Source organism: Canis lupus, chromosome 10 (genome assembly GCF_011100685.1).
Source record: "Canis lupus familiaris isolate Mischka breed German Shepherd chromosome 10, alternate assembly UU_Cfam_GSD_1.0, whole genome shotgun sequence".
In the NCBI taxonomy this organism is placed as follows: Eukaryota; Metazoa; Chordata; class Mammalia; order Carnivora; family Canidae; genus Canis; species Canis lupus.
This window is the reverse complement of record NC_049231.1, coordinates 63,136,307-63,150,839: the sequence shown is the minus strand read 5'-3', so window position 1 is coordinate 63,150,839 and position 14,533 is coordinate 63,136,307.

Genomic DNA, 14,533 nt, shown 5'->3' with positions numbered 1-14,533 from the left:
GGGTGGCTCAGTTTGTTAAGCATTTGACTTTGGCTCAGGTCATTATCTTGTGAGATTGAGCCCTGTGTCCAGCTCTGTGGGGAGTCTGTTCAAGATCCTCTGTCCCTCTCCCCAGTTCGTGTGTGCGCATGGGCACTATCTCAAATAAATCTTTTTTTTTTTTTTTTTTAAGATTTATTATTAGAGCACAGAGGGAAAGTGAGAAGCAGACTCCCCACCTTGCAGAGATCCTGATGGGCTCGATCCCAGGACCCTGAGATCATGACCCAAGCTGAAGCCAAACACTTAACTAAGGCACCCCAATAAAATCTTATTTTAAAAAACATTTACAGGAAGATACTAAGTGAAAAATGAAGTTTTCCCCATAGCCTATCCTCCCAATCCTTTTCTTTGAAAATATAACTTTGTGTTAATTGGGATTCCTTTTGCAAATAAAAGTATATGCATCTATGTAGCAAATATTATACATGGGCATTCTTAATGTGTCATTTCAGTAGCTTAGAACCTCTTTGCCTCTGTCCTGATCCAGGCATCCTCTATTGACATGAATCATGTAAAATTTCTAGACTAGTCTCTGCCCTTGCTCTGGCTTCCTTCCAGGCAGTTCTGTACACTAGTGATTTTTTAAAATTTGTCAGGCACAAGTTTTCATGGCTATTAACTGCTTTGGATAAAGGCCAGACTTTTGAAGAAGACCATAAATTGGGCTTACGCAATCTAATACCACTTGGCCCACATCTCTTGGACTCAGTTAAGGGTCCATTTCTGGGTTCTATGCTATTCCATTGATCTTTGTGTCTTGTTTCTGTGTCAGTACTGTACAGTCTTGATAATTACAGCTTTGTAACAGCTTGAACTCTGGAATTGTGATACCACCAATTTCGGGTTTCTTTTTCAACATTCCTTGGACTATTTGGGGTTTTGTGGTTCCATACAAATTTTAGGATTATTTGTTCCAGCTCTGTGAAATAAGTTGATTGTATTTTGATAGTGATTGATTGCACTGAATGTATAGATTGCTCTAGGCAGCATAGACATTTTAACATTATTCTTCCAATCCACGAGCAGGGAACATTTTTCCATTTCTTTGTCTTCCTCAATTTCTTTCATGAGTGTTCTATAGTTATCTGAGTACAGGTCTTTGCTTCTTTGATTAGGTTTATTCCTAGATATCATGGTTTTGGGTGCAGTTGTAAATAGGATCAACTCCTTAATCTCTTTTTTGTCTCATTAGTGTGTAGAAATGCAACTTATTTCTGTGCATTAATTTTATATCCCACCATATTGCTGAATTCCTATATGGGTTCTAGCAATTTTAGGGTGAAGTCATTTGAGTTTTCCATATAGAGTATCCTGTCATCTGCTAAGAGTGAGAGTTCGACTTCTTTGCCGATTTGGATGCCTTTTCTTTTGTCTGATTGCTGAGGCCAGGACTTCTGGTACTATGTTGAACAATGGTGGGGAGAGTGGACATCCCTGTCATGTTCCTAACCTTAGGGGAAAAAGCTCTCCGTTTTTCCCCATTGAGAATATTCGCTATGGGCTTTTCGTATATGGTTTTATGATTTGAGATATGTTCTCTATTCCCTACACTGTGAAGACTTTTAATCAAGATGGGATGCTTACTTGTCAAATGCTTTTTCTGTATCTATGGAGAGGATTATATGGTTTTTGTCCTTTTTTTTATTAATGTATATCACATTGATTTGTTGATGTTGAACCACCCTTGCAGCCCAGGAATAAGTCCCACTTGGTCATGGTGAATAATCCTTTACTGTTGGATCCTATTGGCTAGTATTGGTGAGAATTTTTGCATCCATATTCATCGGGGCTATTCTGTAATTCTCCTTTTTGGTAGGGTCTTTCTCTGGTTTTGACTTCAAAGTAATGCTGGCCTCATAGAAAGTTTGGACGTTTTCCTTCCATTTCTATTTTTTGAAACAGCTTCAATCAAATAGGTATTCTTTAAATGTTTCGTTGAATTCCCCTGGCAAGCCACCTGGCTCTGGACTCTTGTTGGGAGATTTTTGATTACTGCTTCAATTTCCTTGCTGGTTATGGGTCTCTTCAGGTTTTCTGTTTCTTCTTGTTTCAGTTTTGGTAGCTCATAGGTCTCTAGGAATGCATCCATTTCTTCCAGATTGCCTAATTTGTTGACATATAGTTGCTTATAATATGTTCATATAATTATATTTTTTCAGTGTTTCTTGTGATCTTTTTCATTCATGATTTTATTTATTTGGGTCCTTTCTTTTTTCTTTTTGATAAGTCTGGCCAAGGGTTTATCCATCTTAATTCTTTCAAAGAATCAGCTCTTAGTTTTGTTGATCTGTTGTAGTCTTTTGGTTTCTATTTCATTGATTTCTGGTCTAATCTTTATTATTTCTCTTCTTTTAAAAAGAAATATTTATACATGAGAGAGGCAGAGACATAAGCAGAGGGAGAAGCAGGCTCCCTGCGGTGAGCTCTATTCAGGATTTGATCCCAGGACGCTGGGATCAAGACCTGAGCCAAAGGCAGGCACTCAACCACTGAGCCACCCAGGTGCCCCTTTTCTCTTCTGCTGGGTTCAGGCTCTACTTGCTGTTCTTTGTACCACTCCTTTAAGTGTAAGGTTAAGTTGTATATTTGAGACCTATAGATAGGTCTCTATATACTTCCCTCCTTAGGATTGCTTTTGCTGTATCCCAAAGTTTTGAACAGTTGTGTTTTCATTTTCATTTGTTTCCATGAATTTGTAAAATTCTTTAATTTCATGCTTGACCCATTCATTCTTTAGTAGGATGCTCTTTAGCCTCCATGTATTTGAATTCTTTCCAAATTTTCTCTTGTGATTGAGTTCCAGTTCAGAGTATTGTGGTCCAAAAATATGCAGGGAATGAACCCAGTCTTTTGGTACTGCTTAAGACCTGATTTGTGACCCAGTATGTGATCTTTTCTGGAGAATGTTCCATTGCATCTGACAAGTAATTAACTGAAAATAACTAATTTGGTAAATGGTAAGTCTTAGTGTGTTTAGATGGCTATTTCTGGATTATCTAGAATTTAATTCAGTTTACTCTCATTTTAATGGATAATGAAGTATATTCTAAAAACTTTTAAGTCAAAATACTGTAATCCAAATGACTTATATTTGTTGTTTTTTGAAATTTTATTAGAGCACACAAGCAGGGGGGCGGGGGAGGCAGAGGGAGAGGGAGAAAAAGGCTTCCAGCTAAGAAGAGAGCGTGATGTGGGGCTCGATCCCAGGACCCTGGAATGATGTGAGCCAAAGGCACATGTTTAACCAACTGAACCACCCAGGTACCCCAAATGATTTATATTTGAATTTAACCATTACTCAGCACAAGATTTATAGGTTATATCTAAATAATAGAAATTGTTTATATAACAAAAATTTTAAAGATTTTTACTTAACTCATGAGACAGAAATGCAGAGACAGGCAGAGGGAGAAGCCGGCTCCCTACAGGAAGCCCGATGCAGAACTTGATCCTGGAACTCCAGGATCACACCCTGAGCCAAAGGCAGACGTTCAACTGCTGAGCCACCCAAGCGTCCCAATAACAAAGTTTTTTTTTTTTTTTCCAATAACAAAATTATTAAAAAGGGAACTCTTGAAAGGACAAGTTTCTTACTCATTTTTTCTGTTAAATTTGTTTTGATCTGTATTAAACCACTAAGTATGAGTATGGTTTTGTTTTGTTTTAAGATTTTATTTATTCATGAGAGACAGAGAGGGCAGAGGGAGAAGCAGGCTCCATGCAGGGAGCCTGACGTGGGACTCCATCCCAGGTTTCCAGGACCACGCCCTGGGCTGAAAGCAGTGCTAAACTGCTGAGCTGCCCGGGCTGCCCTAAACCAGTTATATTTTAGGAAATGGGAGACCAAATAAGATTACTCAAAAAGAGATCTTTATATAGTTATATAATTCTAAAACAAAGGGAAATCTATCTTGTTAAATATTAAAAGATGGGCTTTTTTAATAAGGGAGGGGTACCTGAGTGACTGTCAATTAAGCGTCTGCTTTGGGCTTAGGTCATGATCCCAGGACTCTGGGATTAGCCTCCCTGCTGAGTAGGGAGCCTGCTTCTCCCTCTCCCTCTACTGCTCCTCCCGTTTGTGCACACTCTCAAGTAAATAAAGTCTTAAAAAATAATAATAGATGGAATAGTATTGTGCCCTAATGGGGCAAAGATTTTGCACACTTCGCTTTTATTCTCTTGAGTGCTAATTACTCCTAACCATTAACTTTTTATTATGAAAAAGTCTCAAATACTTAAAAAAGTTTAAAGAATTAGCATGAACCATTATATATCCTTGTCTAAACAATTACTGGCATTTTGCCACATTGAAATTCTGTAAATGACATTCCTAAAAATGATGATATGCAAAATTGTGCAACAGATATCATAGGACTTGGGAAATGCGATTAAGGACACAACATTCAAAAACTTCATCAGGAACAAATCTAATAGAAACATACACGTGTTAAATAGTTAAATACATTCGATATTAAATATGCCACTTTACCTTGAGAAATACCTAAAACTGGCTTGTGACAGTGGATATTAAGTTGCAGCTATCATTGCAAAGTGATAGGGTTATCCTAAACATGACAAAGTTGTGACACCTGATGTGGATAGGTGTAGCTCGTAACAGTGAATTGATGTACCAATGCATATTGAGGTTTTGTATGTATGTTATTAGGCAGTTTAATTTAGCTGGGTGCATTTTTCTTGTGCTCACCTTTTTCTGAGGAAATTACAAGCAAATTTTGAAATTAGCATTTTGCTCAAGTTGTCCACTTGTTGGTTTAAGGTTTTTCTCGACATTTTTACTATAACATGTCTAAGTGTAGATCCCTTTGAATTTTTTGCCCTTGAATATACAGATTATTTTTCCAGTAATCTTGTTCATGGAGATAAAGATCAAAATTCAGAATAACTGAAGTGGCTAGAAGTTGGACAAAGTACTACAAGAGGAAGCTTGTGTGGAAGAGTAGTCTTGAGTTCTTGGCTGAGTATTTATTTTTCTATCTGGGGGCTCTTTTCTAGAGTCCATGGAACAACCATCTGGAAGGTAGTAGGCCGAAGTTTACAAAGGACCAGGAAAATTCAGTAGAGCCTACAGAAGGCTATTATTGCCTTAGCATTGATGCTAAATGAGCTCTGCAATAAAGACTTCTCTAGACTCTTCAAAACAGGTTTTCTTTTTTTTTTTTTAAGATTTATTTATTTATTCATGAGAGACAGGCAGAGGGAGAAGCAGGCTCCATGCAGGGAGCGTGACGTGGGACCTGATCCCGGACCCCAGGATCACAGCCCGAGCCGAAGGCAGGCACCCAACCTGCTGAGCCACCCAGGTGTCCCCATAACAGGATTTTTTTTAAAGGATCAAACTAATCCCAAATAGCTATGTATCAAAGCAAAACTTCAGGGTCCCAGAGTGGTTTAGTCAATCATCCAGCTCTTGATTTCAGTGCAGGTCTCAGTCTCAGGATCATGGAATTGAACCCTGAGTTGGGGAGGAGTCAGCGGGGAGTCAGCATGGGGTTCTCCCTCTACACCCCCCGCCATGCATGCACACTCTCTAAAATAAGTAAATCTTTTTAAAAAATTGAAAACTTTAAATGATAAAATCCAGCACTCAGTAACTTAAAATTCATGATATCTGACAATTCAATCAAAAATTATTGGTCATGCAGATGAAAGGACAATGAAAAAGTGGGGATCTGTAAAGGAGTGGTTTTGTGTTACTGAAATTAAGCTGGCATAAATTCAGGTTAGAGTGTTATGAATTTAAGATGTTAAATGTCTCCATGGTAACCACAAAGAAAATAGCTATAGAATATACACAAAAGAAAATAGGGGAGGAATTTAAATATTTCACCATAAAAAAAGACAAAAGACACAGATGCCTGGGTGGCTCAGTTGTTAAGCATCCAGCTCTTGGTTTCCACTGGGCTCATGCTCTCGGGGTCCTGGGATTGAGCCCCATGTCAAGCTCCCTGTTAGGGAGCCTGCTTGTCTCCCTCTCTCTGCCCCACCCCTTTCACACTCACTCTCTCTAAATGGATTAAAAAAAAAAAAAAGACAAGTCAGGAAATGGACAAAAAACAATGTAAGACCTATTTAAAAATGACGGGGGCACCTCGGTGGCTCAGGCAGTTAAGTATCTGATTCTTGGTTTTGGCTCAGGTCATGATCTCAGGGTCTGAGATCAGCCCCAGGTCCAGCTCTACACTCGCTGGGATGCTGCCTCCCTCTGCCTCTCCCCCTGCTGGTGTGAACACTCACAATTTTTTAAAAAGAGAGTGCATGTGCACGAGGGAGGGAGGAGCAGAGGGAGAGAGGAAGTCCTCAAGCAGACTCCCTGCTGAGTGTGGAGCCCCATGTTGGGCTTAATCTCACCACCCTGAGATCATGACCTGAGCGGAAACCAGGAGTCAGATGCTCAACCAACAGCCACCCAGGCGCCCTAATAAGTAAATCCTTAAAAAAAGAGAAAAATGACAGACATAAGTCCCTCCTTATCAGTAATTACTTACAATGTAAATAGGTTAAACTCTTCAATCAGAAGACCAATTGGCAGAAAGGATACAAACATGATCCAACTAGTTTGTCTAGTTTTGGATTTCACTTGAGATCCAAAGACAAATAGATCAAACATGAAAGGGTGATGTAAAGAATCCCTATAGGGGTGCTTGAGTGGCTCAGTTTAGTGTCCAACTCTTGATTTCAGCTCAGGTCATGATCTCAGAGTCATGAGACTGAGCCCCATATCTGAGCCCTATATCAGGCTCTACACTAAGTGTGAAGCCTGCTTAAATTCTGGGGTGCCTAGGTTGACTCCATTGGTTGAGTGATGGTCTTTTAGTTTTGGCTCACGTCATGGTCTCAGGGTCTTGAGATGGAGTCCACATTGGGCTCCATGCTCAGCAGGGAGTCTGCTTGAGATTCTCTCCCTCTGCCCCTCCCCCCACTTTGGTGCGCACACCAAATAAATAAAAATAAATTTTTTTTAAGATTTTATTTATTTATTCATGAGACACACAGAATGAGAGAGACAGAGACACAGGCAGAGGGAGAAGCAGGCTCCATGCAGGGAGCCCGATGTGGGACTCGATCCTGGGTATTCAGGATCGGGCCCTGGACTGAAGGCAGCACTAAATCGCTGAGCCGCCAGGGCTGCCCGATAAAAATAAATCTTAAAAAAGCTTCTCCCTCTCCTTTCCCCCCTTCTCTCTCATACTCTACAAAAGCAAACAAAAAACAACAACAAAACCCCAAGTGGCTATACTAATAACAGACAAAACAATTTAAATTTTTTTTAAGATTTTTAAAATTTGGGATCCCTGGGTGGCACAGCGGTTTGGCACCTGCCTTTGGCCCAGGGCGTGATCCTGGAGACCCGGGATCAAATCCCACGTCGGGCTCCCAGTGCATGGAGCCTGCTTCTCCCTCTGCCTATGTCTCTGCCTCTCTCTCTCTCTCTGTGTGACTATCATAAATAAATTTTTTTTAAATTTTTAAAAAAAAGATGTTTAAAATTTACTTAACACAGAGCACAAGAAGAGGGAACGACAGAGGGAGAAGCAGGCTCCATACAGAGCAGGGAGCCAGATGTGGGGCTTGATCCCAGGACCCTAGGATCATGACCTGAACCAAAGGCAGATGCTTAACTGACTGAGCCACCCAGGTGCCCCTAGAATTTAAATTTTAAGAAGTTAAAAGAAACAGGACATTATATGTAAAAAGGCTCAATCTACCAAGTAAGTATAACAATTACAAATACTTATGCACCTAACAATAACATCAAAATGTATGAAGCAAAAACTGACAGAATTAGCACATGTGGGTGGCTCAGCAGTTGAGCATCTGTCTTCAGCTCAGGTCATGATCCTGGAGACCTGGGATCAAGTCCCGCATCAGGCTCCCGGTAAGAGGCCTGCCTCTCCTTCTGCCTGTGTCTCTGCCTCTCTCTCTCTGTGTGTGTCTCTCATGAATAAAGAAATAAAATCTTTAAAAATAAATAACAGAAGAAGACATACAGAGAGCCAACAAGTACATGAAAAGGTATTTAACATCACTAATCATTAGGGAAGTGCAAATCAAAACTATCATGAGATACCACACCTGTTAGAATGGCTATTCTCAAAAAGATAACAGTGTTGGTAAGGGTGTGGAGAAAAGGGAACCTTTGTGCACTGTTGGTGGGAATGTAAATTGTTGCAGCCACTGTAGCAAACAGTGGAGGTTCCTCAAAAAATTAGAACTACCATATGATCCAGCAATTCCACTTCTGAATATTAATCCGAAGGAAATGAAAACACTAATTCAAAAAGATACATGCACTTCATATTCATTCAACCTTTTCAACAAATCCTATTACAACAGCCAAGATATGGAAGTAACCTGTGTCCATCAATAGCTGAATGGATAAGGATAAAGAAATGGAATAGTATTCAGGCATAATAAGAAAATCTTGCTATTTGTGACAATATGGATGGACTTTCAGGGCATTGTGCTAAGTGAAATATATCAGAGACAAATACTGTATGATCTCACTTATATGTAGTATCTAAAAACATAAAAATGAACTCATAGATACAGAGAACAAATTGGGGGTTGCCAGAGGTGGGGGGTGGGGGGTGGGAGTTGTGGTGAAGTGAATGAAGATGGTTAAAAGGTACAAGGTTCTAACTAAGTCATGGGGATATAAAATACAGCATAGTGACTGTAGTTAATACTGTATTATATATTTGAAAATTGCTAAAAGTAAATCTGAAAAGTTCTCATTTACTGTGATCATTTTACAATCTATAGAAATATCAAATCATGTACTTAAAACTCATGTTAATTATTTCTCAATAAATAAAGAAATTTAAAAATAACAAGGTAAACTGGAAAATTATAAAATTGTAGAAATTAACATTCTTTTAAGCAACCAATAGATCAAAGAAAAGTCACTAGGGAAATTAAAATGTACTTAGAGATGAATAAAAATGAAAACACAACATACCAAAACTTATGGGAAACAGTGAAAGCAGCACTAAGGGGGAAATTTATAAATATAAAACAAGAAAGATCTCAAATCAACATCCTAACTGTACAATTTAAGGAACTCTGACAAGAGAGCAAAGACCATTCAATGGGGAAAGGGCAATCTTTTCAACAAATGGTGCTGGAAAACTGGATGTCCACATGCTGAAGAATGAGGTTGGACCCTTATCAAACACTATATATGAAAAATTAACTCAAAGTAGATCAAATATGTACATGTAAGACAAAACAATAAAACTTTTAGAAGAAAACCACGTTGGATTTGGCAGTGATTTCTTCAATATGACACCAAAAGCATAGGTAACAAAAGAAAAAAAATAAAATGGACTTCACAAAAATTTAAAAGTTTTGTGTATCAAAAGGCACTATCAACGAAGTAAAAAGCAACCTACAGAAAGGGAAAAGGTATTTGCAAATCTTATCTTTCATAAGGGATTAAATTCTAGAATATGTACAGAATTCCTAAAACTAAGCAACAATAAGCAAAAAACAAACAATTTACAAACCCAATTCAAAAATGGGCAAAGGACTTGAGCAGACATTTCTCCAGGGAACGTACATACACAAATGGCCAATAAGCGCATGAAAAGATGTCCAACATCACTAAACATTAGGGAAATGCAAGTTAAAACTACAATGAGATACCATCTCACACCCATTAGGATGGCTACTATAAAAACCTAACCAAGCCAGAAAGCAACAAGTGTTGAAAAGGATGTAAAAAAATTGGAACCCTTGTGCACTGTTGATGGGAACGTGAAATGGTACAGCTGCTGTTGAAAACAGTAGGACAGTTCCTCAAAAAATTAAAACTAGGATTACCATATGATCTAGCAATTCTGCTTCTGTGTATACACCCAAAAGAACTGAAAGCAGGCTCTCAAAGAGATACTTGTACACCCTCATTCATAGTAACATTATTCACAAAGGCTAAAACATGGAAGCAACCCAAGTGGCCACTGATGAATGAATGGATAAGAAAAATGTAATATTTATATATAATATGTATATTATATACATATACACACACACATACATACAGTGGAAGATTATTCAGGCTTTTAAAAGGAAGGAATTTCCGGGATCCCTGGGTGGTGCAGCGGTTTGGCGCCTGCCTTTGGCCCAGGGCGCGATCCCGGAGACCCAGGATTGAATCCCACGTCGGGTTCCCCATGCATGGAGCCTGCTTCTCCCTCTGCCTGTGTCTCTGCCTCTCTCTCTCTCTCTCTGTGACTATCATAAATAAATAAAAATTAAAAAAAAATAAAAGGAAGGAATTTCCAACATATGCTACAACATAAATGAACCTTGAGGACATTATGCTGGATGAAATAAACCAGTCACAAAAAAGATAAATATGATCCCACTTATATGAAGTACTTAGAGTACTCAAAAATCATAGAAACAGAAAGTAAGAATGGTGGTTGCCAGGGCTGGCAGGATTGGAGAATGGGAAGTTCTCATTCTGGGAGTGTGGCATTTCAGTTTTACAAGAGGAAAAGTCCTGGGGATGGTTGGTAGTGATGGTTACACAATAGGGCAAATGTATTTAATACCACTGAACTATATGCTTATAAATTGTTAAGATGGTAAATTTTATGTATATTTTGCCACAATAAAAACTGAAAACACACCAGTCACATAAAGAAGCAGGAAACTATGTATAATGGAGAAAAAAATCAACCAAGAGAAACAAATCCAGAAATGATAGAATGTCAGACTTAACAGCTTTTAAAACAAATTTTATTTATTTATTTATTTATTTATTTATTTATTTATTTATCTATCTATCTATCTATCTATCTATCTATCTATCTATCTATCTATTTGAGAGAGAGCATGAGTCGAGGTGGGAGGAGAGGAGCAGAGGGAGGAGAAGCAGACTCCCTACTGAGCAGGGAACCCTATGCGGGGCTCAATCCCAGAACCCTGAGATCATGATCTCAGCTGAAGGCAGGCATTTAACTGACTGGGCCACTCAGGTGCCCCCTGAAAACAGCTTTTATAAATTTTCCATGTACACTCAAGCATGTAAAAGAAAATATGAACATGATGAGGAGAAAATGAAGGATATAAGATAGATTGAAATGAAATGTTTACAAATGAAAAATTCAATACTCTGGATAGGATTAATAGCAGTTTAGATATTGCTGAAGAAAAGGAGTAAACTTGAGGGAATGACCTCAGAAACTATCCAAAATAAAGCACAGAAAGAAATGGAATTGATTTTGTAAATTGATTTTGTATCCACCAACCTTGTTAATTTATATCACTCTAATAACTTACCTCTCTTTTTGAGAGATCTTCTACACAATTAAGTCATTTGTAAGTATTGAGAGTTTTTCACCCTCCCTTTCCAATCCATATACCTTTCATTTCTTTTTCTATCCTTTCTCGCTGGCTAGGACCTAGAGTACAAATGCAGAATAGAAATGATCACAGTGGGTGTGGTCGCCAGATAGCAACTAATAATTTCTGCCTTCTGGTATTCACAATCTTGTGTAACCCCCACCCTTTCCCTCAGTGCACCAGGGTTGGATGATAGCATATGATCACCAGGCATGGAACAGAAGGGATAGGTCACTCCCAGGATTAGATCATAAAACACCGTAGATTCTGTCTTGGACACTCTGGTTTTTGCTCTCTCCTGAATTATTTGATCTTGAGAGGAACAAGCTGCTATGAAATGGAGCTTTATGGAGACAGGCCTTCAGCGGACAGCCAGCAAGGAAATAAGGCCTGTCAACAATCACATGAGTGAGCTTGGAAGCAGATTCTTCCGATCTCTCAGTTGAGCCTTGAAATGACTGTGTCCCTAACAACTTGACTTACCCTTTAAGAAATCCTGAGCCTGAACCATTCAGCTAAGCTATCCCAAACTTCTGACCCTTAGAAACTAGATGAGGTAATTATGTTTTATTGTTTTAGAGAAGTACTTTATATAACATTACATAGATAATTAATACAGAGGGCATCTTGGTTTCACCCATCTTTTCACCAATAAGTATGATTGTTATTTTTTGTTTGTTTGCTAGATGTCCTTTATTGAGTTAAGGAATTTTCCTTTTGTTCCTAGTTTCTTAAGAGATTTGTTTTAAACATGTATGGATGTCAATTTTTTTGGTATTTTTTTTTTTAAGATTTTACTTATTCATGAGAGACACGAGAGAGAGAGGCACAGACACAGGCAGAGGGAGAAGCAGGCTCCATGCAGGGAGTCTGATGTGGGACTGGATCCCTGGTCTCCAGGATCACACCCTGGGCTGAAGGTGGCGCTAAACTGCTGAGCCACCCGGGCTGCCCAATTTTTTGGTATTTATTTGAGATTATTTTATGACTTTTCTGCTTATATTAGTCTTTTCAAAGAATTAATTTTGGCTCTGTTGATTTTCTCTATTGCACATTTGTCTTACATTTCTTTAGTTTTACATGCTTATTATTTCTACTTTCTTTTGAATTTTTTTTTCTTTTTTTTTTTTAATTCATGAGAGACAGAGAGGTACAGAGACACAGGCAGAGGGAGAAGCAGGCTCCATGCAGGGAGCCCCATGCGGGATTTGATCCTGGAACTCCCAGATTATGCCCTGACCCAAAGGCAGATGCTCAAACACTGAGCCACCCAGGCATCCCTTATTTCTACTTTCTTTGGGTATTTCCATACTTCTACTTTTTTTTCTTCTTAAGTTGGATTATATTAGTTCACTAATTTTGAGCCTTTTTTTTTTTTGAGCCTTTCTTTTCTAACATAAGCATTTAAGATTAGTTCCTAGAACACTGCTTTAGCAACATCCTACACAAAACACTTTTTTTTTTTTTAAAGATTTTATTTATTTATTCATGAGAGACAGAGAGAGAAAGAGGCAGAGACACAGGCAGAGGGAGAAGCAGGCTCCATGCAGCCTGATGTGGGATTTGATCCCGGGACTCCAGGATCATGCCCTGAGCCGAAGGCAGGCGCCAAACCACTGAGCCATCCAGGGATCCCCCCACAAAACACTTTTTTGAAGTTTATTACTTTTATAATTTTTAAGTGTACAATTCAGTGTTTTTAGCATATTCACAGCTATCACCACTAATTCCAGAACATTTTTTTAAAAGATTTTATTTATTTATTCATGAGAGACAGAGAGAGAAAGAGAGGAAGAGACATAGGCGTAGGGTGAAGCAGGCTCCATGCAGGAAGCCCGATGTGGGACTCGATCCCGGGACTCCAGGATCACACCCTGGGCCGAAGGCACATGCTAAACCGCTGAGCCACCCAGGGATCCCCCAGAACATTTTCATCACCCCAAACAAAAGCCCCATTCCCTCTAGTAGTCACTCCCTATTTCCCCTCTCCCCAGTCCCAGGAAACCACTAACCTTTCTGTCTCTGTGGACTTGCCTATCCTGGACATTTCATAGAAGTGGAATCAGACTGTGTGTGGCCATTTCTTTCACTCAGCATAAGGTTTTCATGGTTCATCAACCTTGTAGTATGTATCAGAAGTTCATCCCCTGTTTTTAGTGTAAATTCATGACCCTCTGCCCCTGTATTAATACCTTGGAACTTCAATTTAGCATTTATTACAACAAATGTTATAGTCTAAAGTTAAAACACATTTTTGCAATTTCAATATCAAATTGCATACAGAACAAATAAACTTTACATAATAACAAGACATTTCCATCCATGACTGGGACATGCGAGCCTTCATATTGATCTCAGCCCCCCACAGGTGCTTTTTAAGTCATGAAGGTTATCCTCAGCTTCATTAGTCTCTGGCTCAGCCCTGGTTCTTCTTGTGCTGATATGGCTATAGGAACAGCAACTGTGGCAGGAGTTAAAAACAGCTGTAGCAGCCTCTTCCTTCTTATGTTTCTTTTTTGGGGGGCCTGTTCTTTCTTTTCTTTTCTTTTCTTTTCTTTTTTTTCTTTTCTTTCTTTTCTTTCTTTCTCTTTCTTTCTTTCTTCTCTTTCTTCATCTTTCTCTTTCTATGTCCTTCTTTGGGATTCCTTGCAGTAATGGGTTTGGTGGCAGGCTTTCAGTCTTTTTGATCAGTGACATGTTTATAGTGACATGTTTATAGTGACATCTGTTTATAGAGGGTGACTGAGACTGGACAGGGGATGGAGGTGCTTGGGGGTTTTAGCTACTGGCTCAGGAGACTCTGAGGTCTGTGGAGCTGGAGGCCACTGGGAGATCAAATGCTCTTTTTAGGTAGATAGGCTCAGGGAAGACTCTTTTCCATGCTTTGATAGCAATGCAGGTGAAGTCTGTTGCCGACTTCTTTGGGGGGTGAAGAATGAAAGACCCTTTGGGTGGAGATGGTGATGCCCTTGTTTAGGAGGTGGAGAAGAAACACACATCTCATCTGTTTTGGAGGAGACCGTCTTGAGAATATTGAGCACTGATGTGGGGTAGGAGAAGGGGGCTCTTCCCTCAGTAGCATCATGGAAGACCTTGGAAGACCAGCGTCTTGAAGAGGAGT